The following is a 9,293-nucleotide window of genomic DNA, read 5'->3' as shown; positions in this document are numbered from 1 at the left end:
CGTGTTACAGACGCAGAGGCATCACAATAAGCCTTGCACTATTATATTTTATTACCTAACTGCTACTTTAAACGACACGAATAATTACATTTTAGGTAATTTATCCATATTATACTCAAACTATATTGTTATTACATATGCATTAGCTCTAGGCGTCTGGGGGAGTTAGGTGTACAGCACTCCTTTTAGATTCAAAATCTTATTTTCTCACTTCCGTATCGAAGACTCTCAAAAAGTTTAGTTCGTAACACTTCTGTCAAGTACGTTTTTTGTACAGCAGATATGCATTTCGCGTTTGGCGCCAAAGGGCTGCAAACTGAACCTACATAATTGGAGTTTCCATGATATATTTATTCAGCAACCATAAACTTCTCAAATTGCGCCCAGTCTCGAACTTACATTGAATGAGTCATTAACTAATACAAGTTTCTAGTCATGATTTGTTGCATATAAACCTTTTTTCATGTTTCAATGGCTACTTTTTGCTTCGCTTATTTACCAAAAAGATAGCCAAAAACTCGCCGCTTACTTTGGCAAAGTAGCCTCTACGAGTTGGATTGCTTCTCTACTCACCGAGATTGTAGCGTAGAGCTACCACAAATTGGCCAAAGTTTCCTTATTAAGTGCCCCTAAAGTGACCAACTTGCAAAATTTGTGCCCTTCCCCGCTCTATATGATGACTGGGCGGACTCTTATTGTAATCAGATCGTACCCTACCCCCAAATAGCTCTTTTGGCCGAATTTCGTCAAATGATGATATACTTGTAAGTAATTGACATAGGAATGTATTTGTGGCACATATCATTTTGACACAAGCCAAATTGACCTTTAGACACCCTGATATTAATACATCTCTCGGAGTTCATCCACTATTAGAGAAGTATAAGATGTTGACCAAAAAGCACATAATTAAGACACGATGTCACATAGAAGATGATTGAAGATATACAAGCACATAGAAACTGTACAAGTCTGGGACGCTTTAGTGAAAATAATTGCCTTCACGGTATAACTATCTAATATTCCTTACCATACTCAGTTATCATATATATACAACTGTATCTACACTAACGAACTTGAGCAGAACAATCTGAACGATATCATGCTAGACAACATGCAGCATCCAACCTCCAATCTATCAACAATTGGCTTTCCATCATGTGGATAATGTTTCCTGCACTTGCAAAAACTTTACTACATTTTACTCCAGCATTTCTACATGGGAAGTGACCTTGAACAACTTAGCACCATGCACACCGAGGAGACTGACCATTGAGGCTCACGAGGTTCTTCCACGACGTTGCGGTACCAGCTGTCTTGCAGTCTTCAATACCAACAATCCTCTGCTTCCAGGTCTCAACGTTTTCAGAGGTCGAGCATGGCACTCAAGCTGGTTGATGGATGTTAGGCATCTGTTAGAATGCACGTCTACGTTGCAGGGCAGGAGTCCCTGCTAGTCGGTAGGCTGTGGAGAAACCATCTTTCGAGTGGAAACTCTGCTCATATTCGAGAATGACACTTAGCATTGCTACCTCTTTCAGTACCTTCACTAAGTAATTCAATCTTCTGTTGCGAGTCATGGCGAGAGAGGGTTAGGTCAACTTCCCGAAGTGTTTCAGCAACTTTTAGGCCTCTGCCTTTAAGAGCTGTACTGTGTTGTACCAACTTTGCTGTTATGTCACACCTCTAGACTTGTATAGCCGCATACTGCCGACAGAGCGGTATACCCGAGGCGCTGGAACAGCGTTATGAAGGTGTATTATTCGGTTGTATTCTCCCACTTCGCTTCGCACCCACAGCGACTCAAGGTGTTTTGGCTGAAGAACGGGCAGTAGTAGCGCAGAGCAGCAATACTATACTGCTATCGTGGAGATTACAACAACACTTTGTGTCCTGCATTGAGAGAGTCCAAGCTGGCAATGAGTATTCGGAACGTCACTTCTTTTATATGACGATTTAAGTGTGCCATCTTTTTCCGGCCTTGCATGCGCATGATTGCACTGCCAAAATCCTCGTCTTCTTTGTCACTTGTCCGCAATACAGTGGGATATTGTAATCGGTTTCTAAAGTATGTTGAACGAAGATGGCGTAGATTAGCTTCTCGAGATAAGCTTATTCGATGTCTTGACGGCCAAGAATCGTCTCCATCTCTTGCGCAAAGGTGAACATGAGTCTCTGTTCAAGTGAAACTTCTCTATTGGTACGTTTTAGTGCGCCCTCTTTTTTCATATCCTTCATGAGGGTTCATCTGAGAGCCCAGATCGAACACATAGTCACATCGCCCGAACTGATGGATCTACATCGAAATAGATCAAATCATAAGAGGGATCTTGCAGCTGCGAATAGGCCTTAGTACACTAACCTTACGAACTGCGTGACTTTATGTCTATGACATATGAAGTTTCTTCACGATGTCTATACCATTTAGTCCTCAGGTTAGTGATTGTCTCCAACTCCTTAGATCACAGGCTCCTTCCTGGCTTGACCATCGGCCCGTCTCATTCAACAGAGAGGTGAAGGCAAATCATATTATCAAGAGCGTCCGCGGTGTTGCACGAATCACGGGCGATTTTCAATTCTTTCCCTAACATTCATCTCCTTCACTGCTTTTCCTCGAGGTCTTCTGCGGCTTTTTCGATTTTTTTCATTGTTTTCAGTTTGCTCGATGACTACTTTCACAAATCTTGTGGTTTCCTGTACAAACATTGGTTGGTCAAATGCAAGTATTCTTCTCTGTGCGAAGGCACTCAGTTATGTCATTTTTTATTGATTCTTTGCCATGATCTTCTTTCTCACGAAATTATGCAGCAGGGGGAGCCCTTAGGAACGCGGGGAAGCCTTTCTCGTCAATGAATTATTTACCTTGCCTGGATATGGGACTCCTGCGAACGTGTAGTAGCTTTGGGATGACCCGTGTGGTTAAGGAACGTGTGTCCCTCCATCAATCAGCATGTCTCCAATGACAGATTCTTTACTCGCCATCATATTCATGGTTATATCAAGTCCCATTGGCAGATCGTATGCCTTCTGACTTGGCAATGCCGATGATTCCGTCACTGCATTTATATGATTAGGTTTATACTTGACTCAAGCTTATGGTCACACCGACTGACGTGAACGGTCCTGGGTTTCTCCTTGATGGAAAAGTCCTATTTGAAGTTTCACTGCACTGTGGTGCAGTTTGAATAACGCCACATTGTCTTCGCAGGTCGCGACCACGAAGATATGTTGGTCGAGTCAAACGCCGCGGAATAAGTTAGAGCCGTTGGCCCGCATCAGGTGAGTTCCATAATCCCTCACGATTTGCTTTCAAAGATATGCACCAGTCATCATGCGGCGAACTGAGCCCAGCATCTAAGTTCTCAATTCACAGCGAGCCGTACGTTTCGCGATGACGTATTCAGATCTTCGAATAACTTGGTTAGATGCAGTTGCACGTAGCCTGGCATAACTTCGGACTGGCGTGACGTTCTTCTGCGTAACACTTGGATTTGAGCGTCATCCAGATGCAAGCTCATTGTGAATATTGCTCAACACTCTCTTCGCCATAATTCTTTGTAGGTAGACCCCCTGGCAACGTTTCAGAGCGAGTTGCATGCCTTCAGACAGCGGCTGTAGTGTCCTCATGAGAACTAGAGTTCGATAATGGCTGAGCAAAGCCCGGCTGTAGGCCAGGTCCTTTCGGCTTCATCTTCCACCGAGGGTTTTCCAATGCACTTCAAACAGTTTTCACCAAGGTGTAATGTCCCAGCATTGGACTAGAGTGCTGATTTCCCTGCCGTTATCAATTATTCCTTGACTATACAGATTACCCTTCCGTAAATCTTTGATTTCTGTTAACCAGTGTGAACACCATGGAATGAAATTATACATCGCAGTAAACTTTGCATACTCAGTAACAGTAGGGCAGACAGGCAGAATGCGATAGGTTCTTTTCTGGAGTTTGCTCTGTCCACAGCGTGCTGTGCACTCCAAGAAGCTTGTTTGTCATGATGGATAATGGACGCACCTTTATTTTGGGGACATCTAGCGGCAGGACAGATAGTATTCTTATTTTTAGCTGCATCACGTTACAGAGCAATAACGTCGTTCTCACTAATCATGGATAGCAGGAAGGTCAGGAGCGGCAGCTTTGTGAACTCTGAGAGAATTTGAATGCGTAGAGTTTTGCTTAAACACGCTTTTTTGCCGTCTGACCTGAGTGTCAGAAATCTTTGGGTTTACGGGTTGGATGATGACGTTTGTCTTGGTAAAGTACAGTCATGTCGCATGCTCGATACATTTGTACCCTCATGATTCGTAATTTTCAATGGCCCAGAATGTGAATGCTAAGGGTCAAACGTGACGGTATGCAACCGCGGTTTTGGTTGTCTGTGCCGGTGAAGATCATGCGCAGATATGTTAGTACCTTACGCCAAGCTCTGGTAGCTGCATTGAAGTCCTTCAATGGTTATGGTTAGTGGTCCATTTTGCCTCCGCGTCCAAGACCAAGAACATGATTCCGACATTGCATATAGCATGTGGTGTTTCCTTCTCGTCCTTCTTTTTGTCCACCTGTTACAGTTCTTATGCTTGTATATCTTCAATATCTTTCTATGCACAATTCGTCTCATAATTAATTCGCTTTGGCCAGATTCTTTATTCTTCTAATAGCTGCTCGCAAATGTCAATAATGTTGTCCATCAATCCTTGCGTGATCAAAAAACCTATATAGTTGCCACAAAAATCCTTCCTTCGTCATTTACTTTTACGGACTGTTTCATCTTTGACAATTCGTAAAACGCTTTTGGGACGCGGTAGGGTTGACCCTGAGTTCATCGCCCCCGTGCATCATTAGAGTGGGACAGCATTTTTGACAGGTTGGGGTCCTCTGAGAGCACTTAGATAAGAGAAACTTTTGCAATTTTATAGCTCTAGCTACCAATATTGGTATCGTGAGAAAGCATCTACCTTAGAGCTTACTTTCAAATCCTGAACCCGATTTTTACTATTTTGTTGAGCTGAAATTGTAGAAATGTAGCACATTTTCGATCCTAGGAAACAACGTTTATGCAACAAATCACTGACTAGAAGTTATTAGTTACTCATTATGTGAGGTATTCAATGTCGCAAAATAAATTGTCAAATACGCAACTTTTTCGGGGTGGCAGCACGGTCGCGGGTGTCATGGCGCCGTTCAAATTTCGTAGCATTGATATGAAATTAATTATAACAATTAAATTAGGTATCTGGTAACAAATGCGTGTGGGTATAGACGATTTGTTATACAGTAAGTACAGCTGTATACAGTAAAATCCTAGAGGCTACTGTCCCTTTAACGAATTACCATGACTGTACATCTATCTTGTATTATAAGCTGTTTATTTCATTGTTTAGTGTAAATATCTCCTCAATGGCTAATGCCGTAGCAGTTATAATGGGTTTGCCACAGTAAGTGGAGTAAATTTATCTATTCAGATTACTTTTCAACAATATAGTATCTGTGTGTGATTACAGGGCCCTGTGTGTGTATCTGTGTGATGCCAGCATTTTCTCTGCCTACAAATGTTAGAGACATTTTTATTCTTTTAAACATAATGTTTTTCAGGTTACCTACATCTCGTCAAGATGACAAAACTCAATTTCTAGAGTTTGTGTGCTCTTCACCACATACACTCGTTTAGTACCAACAAATGTTATTAAAACGATGTTAGTTAAAACGAAGTTTGGCAGAAGTGGTTTTTTTAGACCTAGACTACAATTTTACATTTGTGTTACAGTGTAATTCTTATAAATGTGTTGAGTATTTATCTACTGCACTGCATTTGCAGGAAACCGGTGGGTTATTGCGAATCTATCCAGAAGGGCAGAATAGGATTGCTGAGGTGGAACCACTGTTTGACCGCCTGCTGTTTTTCTGGTCAGACAGACGTAACCCTCATGAGGTGCAACCTGCCTATGCTGTCAGGTAAGCATTGCCATGACGATGGTCGACAACACATCAGCATTATGACAGACAGATCCGCCGAGTTCAAACAATGAAGGTTTAGTCATTGAAATCTGGACCGTCACAATGCAGAACGTGAATTGAGACGGAAACTGCGTGTTGTGCATGTACGTGGGTGGAGACCCCTGCCCCTCCACTCAGTGTTATTTAGGGTACGCATATGCTCGTTCCCTCCCTTTGAAAGCACCCCCCTATCTCAGGACTGCTAAAATTTCTGAACCCCCTTTCGCGGGCTTTTTGCGGGTTTTTCCTGCCTTGGAGACCCCCCTAAATCCGGAACACTGCTCAATGTACCCTAGAGAGAGAGAGAGAGAGAAAACGGAAAAAGACGCAGACAGAGCGAGAGGCACTAATGTCCGATGATTTATATCTGAGGCACTAATGTTGATATATATATATACATATATGCTATATATATAATGTATACTATATAATATGTATATACATGTACATCGCTGCGCCTGCGTTGCACCAGACGTCCCAGCCAATGGCTTTCTTCTCTCTCGCTCTCTCTCATCTCTCTCTCCCTGTCTCTTCTTTTCTCTCTCTTAAAGCCGCACTATGCGCATCCAAACGCTAATTTCTCCAGTACTAGACTAGCAAATACTTCGTGTCATGCATAATCACACTACCTTATGACAAAATCAACTCTAGTTGCTCCCATTTTACTGCGCGTTTGCTTAAAACCCACAAGAAAGAGGTGAGAAAACTAGCATTCTGGCGCAAACGCCGACTGTTTGCCAAACAATTTAGCCTCGAAGTGGTAATCTTTGCTACACCCGTACCGCTGTACCGCAGCACCGCGCTGTGCGGTTGCTTGGCAGGGCAACGCGAAAGTGTCAACATAATCTGAAAATTTGAACAACATTGGAGGTATTTTCAAATACCTTTTATAAGACAACGCGCTGTGAAATGGGAGGAACGAGAGTTTATTTTGTCATAAGGTAGTGTGATTATGCATGACACGAAGTATTTGCTAGTCTAGTACTGGAGAAATTAGCGTTTTTAATGCGCATTGTGCGGCTTTAAATAGACGCTTACACGCGCACGCGCGCACACGCAAATAATCTCCATCTCTCTTTCTCTCTCTCTCTCTCTCTCTCTCTCTCTCTCTCTCTCTCCCTCTCTCTCTTTATCTCTCTCTCTCTCTCTCTCTCGCTCTCTCTCTCTCTTCCGCGTAAGAACTGCAAGGGGAGCGGGGAGGGGGAATGGAAGCCAGCCAACTGCCGAAATGAATTACTCACGCGAGTTTGGAGATGCGGTGGCAGACGCATGCAGAGACATGCAGAGTGTGCAGTATAACGATGCGATGATAGCATAGAAGCCCTCGCTCCTGCTGCCCCTGCCGCCACTACCGCCATCGCTGCTGCCGCCGCCCCTGCCCTGCCGCTTCCCCTGCCGCTGCTGCCGCTGCTGCCGCTGCTGCCGCTGCTGCCGCTGCTGCCGCTGCTGCCGCTGCTGCCGCTGCCGCCGCTGCTAATCTCCGGGTGAAAAGTCAAATACACCCCCTTTTTTATAATTTTTGGGCCGGATTTTGTCGCGCGAAAAATACCCCTTTACCGGAGATTTTGGGAACGCGCATGCGGTCCCTCCGACCTCGGAGTGGGGGGGCCGGGGTGGAGACACTGTCATGTTGCTCTCTCACTCGTAGTGTGGAGATTTCGGGGGTGTGTAACTCACAGGAGCAGTAGACTAGATCAGGATGGATGGATTGAACTCACAGTATAGATAGAAGAACCATATAAAGGACAGGATAAAATATAGAGGCACATAAATATATCAACACCCCTGGGCACAGCCATCTTGGATCATACATACGTATGGGGTCCAAGGGAAAACGAGGAGTGTATACGCGAAAAGCGATAACACAATATATATAGTATAATAATCAACGCGGTTAGGTACTATTAGTCAGCATAATATTCGAGGAGATTTGAATAGAATGAATAGTCTAAGTTGTCGAAGAGAGGAATATTTACTTAGAAACGAGTTGCATCAGATGGTGCAATAATCGTATCAGCCACGGGTTGCGTCAGCAGGTGAAACGATTGCACCAGCAAACAAAATCTGCGTGTTTTGGCAACGCGTGCTAAACAACGGCACGTGGGGGGGGGGCGGTGCCAGCTAGGTATATAAGGCGCACCGAATCGCAGAGCAGGAGCGTTATTTTTCAGGTCTAGGTAGGAAGAAGAAGAAGAAGAAGAAGAAGAAGAAGAAGAAGAAGAAGAAGAAGAAGAAGAAGAGAAAGAGGGAGAAAGCATTTTAGGTCTCGAGGAGAGAGATAACAGAGGGACGAGAAGCACGGATTTTCAGGAAGGAAAGAAGACTACAGGGAAAATGAGGGCTCAGCCGGGATCTTTCACTACAAGCGGAGAAGAACAGGATTTCAGTTAGGGAGAGCCAGGAGCGACTACGAGGGAGACACCCGTGGAGGCTGCCTAGGTCTACGCGAAGCGAGGACGAACGTGAGAGGGGAAGACGAAACCGGCGACGCGTTAATAGTTCAATATTAGTCTACTGGTTATAGGATCCGCTGCATATACGAATGCAGGGGAATTATTTGTAAACTAGTAGGAAGCAATCAACCAACTATAACCATACAGTTAACCGAATCTAACTGTGTTCTGTTCCACTGGTACTACCTCTTATTTGCTACGTGGCATCACCATCCTGCCTAACGGCAGGAGCGAACACTGAATCCAAACAACTAGGACACGCGTTAACTATATAACGCCTGTCGTACCGTAGTCGGCTACCGCTAGGGCCACTACAGTAGAGCCGAAATCGTTTCTGCTTCCATATGAAAGTGTCAATGACACTGTAGCTCACCACAAAAAAGCCTCGCCGAATAATTCTATTGTCAGCGACGCATAGCTCTGACAGGTCCGAGAGAGACATGTTGCACGTACGACGCACGCACGCTACGCACGCACAGCACGGGCAGACACGCACGCAACGCTGACGGCGGGCACCGCGAGCCCATATCCGCCGTTAACAAAACAGATGCCGTTTAGTTGATGTCAGGCTCAGTTCCGCCCCGCACTGCTGTCCTCGCCTCCCTCCCGTTCAATCGTAGCAAGCAAGTCAAAGTCAACAACAGGCCGCACACAGTACCAGCTAATTGTACCTACCATGGAAGCCAGCTGGCGCGTCTACGCCGGAGAGAGTGGTCGTCCGCGGGTATGTATACCAGCCGAGGAAACGTTATCTGTGTGTGTGTGTGGTGTGGTGAATGTGTGTGTGTGTGTGTGTGTCCTGTGATGTGTGTGTGTGTGTGTGGTGTGCGTGTGATGTGTGGTGTGTGCCT

At 44.7% G+C, this 9,293-nt stretch overlaps 1 long non-coding RNA gene across 1 annotated transcript in view; it reads left to right on the top strand.

Moving 5' to 3' along the window:
• The first annotated feature begins 5,814 nt into the window (after positions 1 to 5,814).
• Positions 5,815 to 9,293, top strand: part of LOC106815055 — a 14,269-nt gene continuing 10,790 nt past the window's right edge. The window contains exon 1 of the long non-coding RNA XR_001394691.1: positions 5,815 to 5,947. This is a non-coding gene — a long non-coding RNA (uncharacterized LOC106815055). The remainder of the gene's footprint in view (positions 5,948 to 9,293) is intronic.

This window comes from Priapulus caudatus, unplaced genomic scaffold (genome assembly GCF_000485595.1).
Source record: "Priapulus caudatus unplaced genomic scaffold, Priapulus_caudatus-5.0.1 Scaffold1031, whole genome shotgun sequence".
Classification (NCBI taxonomy): Eukaryota; Metazoa; Priapulida; class Priapulimorpha; order Priapulimorphida; family Priapulidae; genus Priapulus; species Priapulus caudatus.
This window is presented reverse-complemented; position numbering and strand designations above follow the sequence as displayed.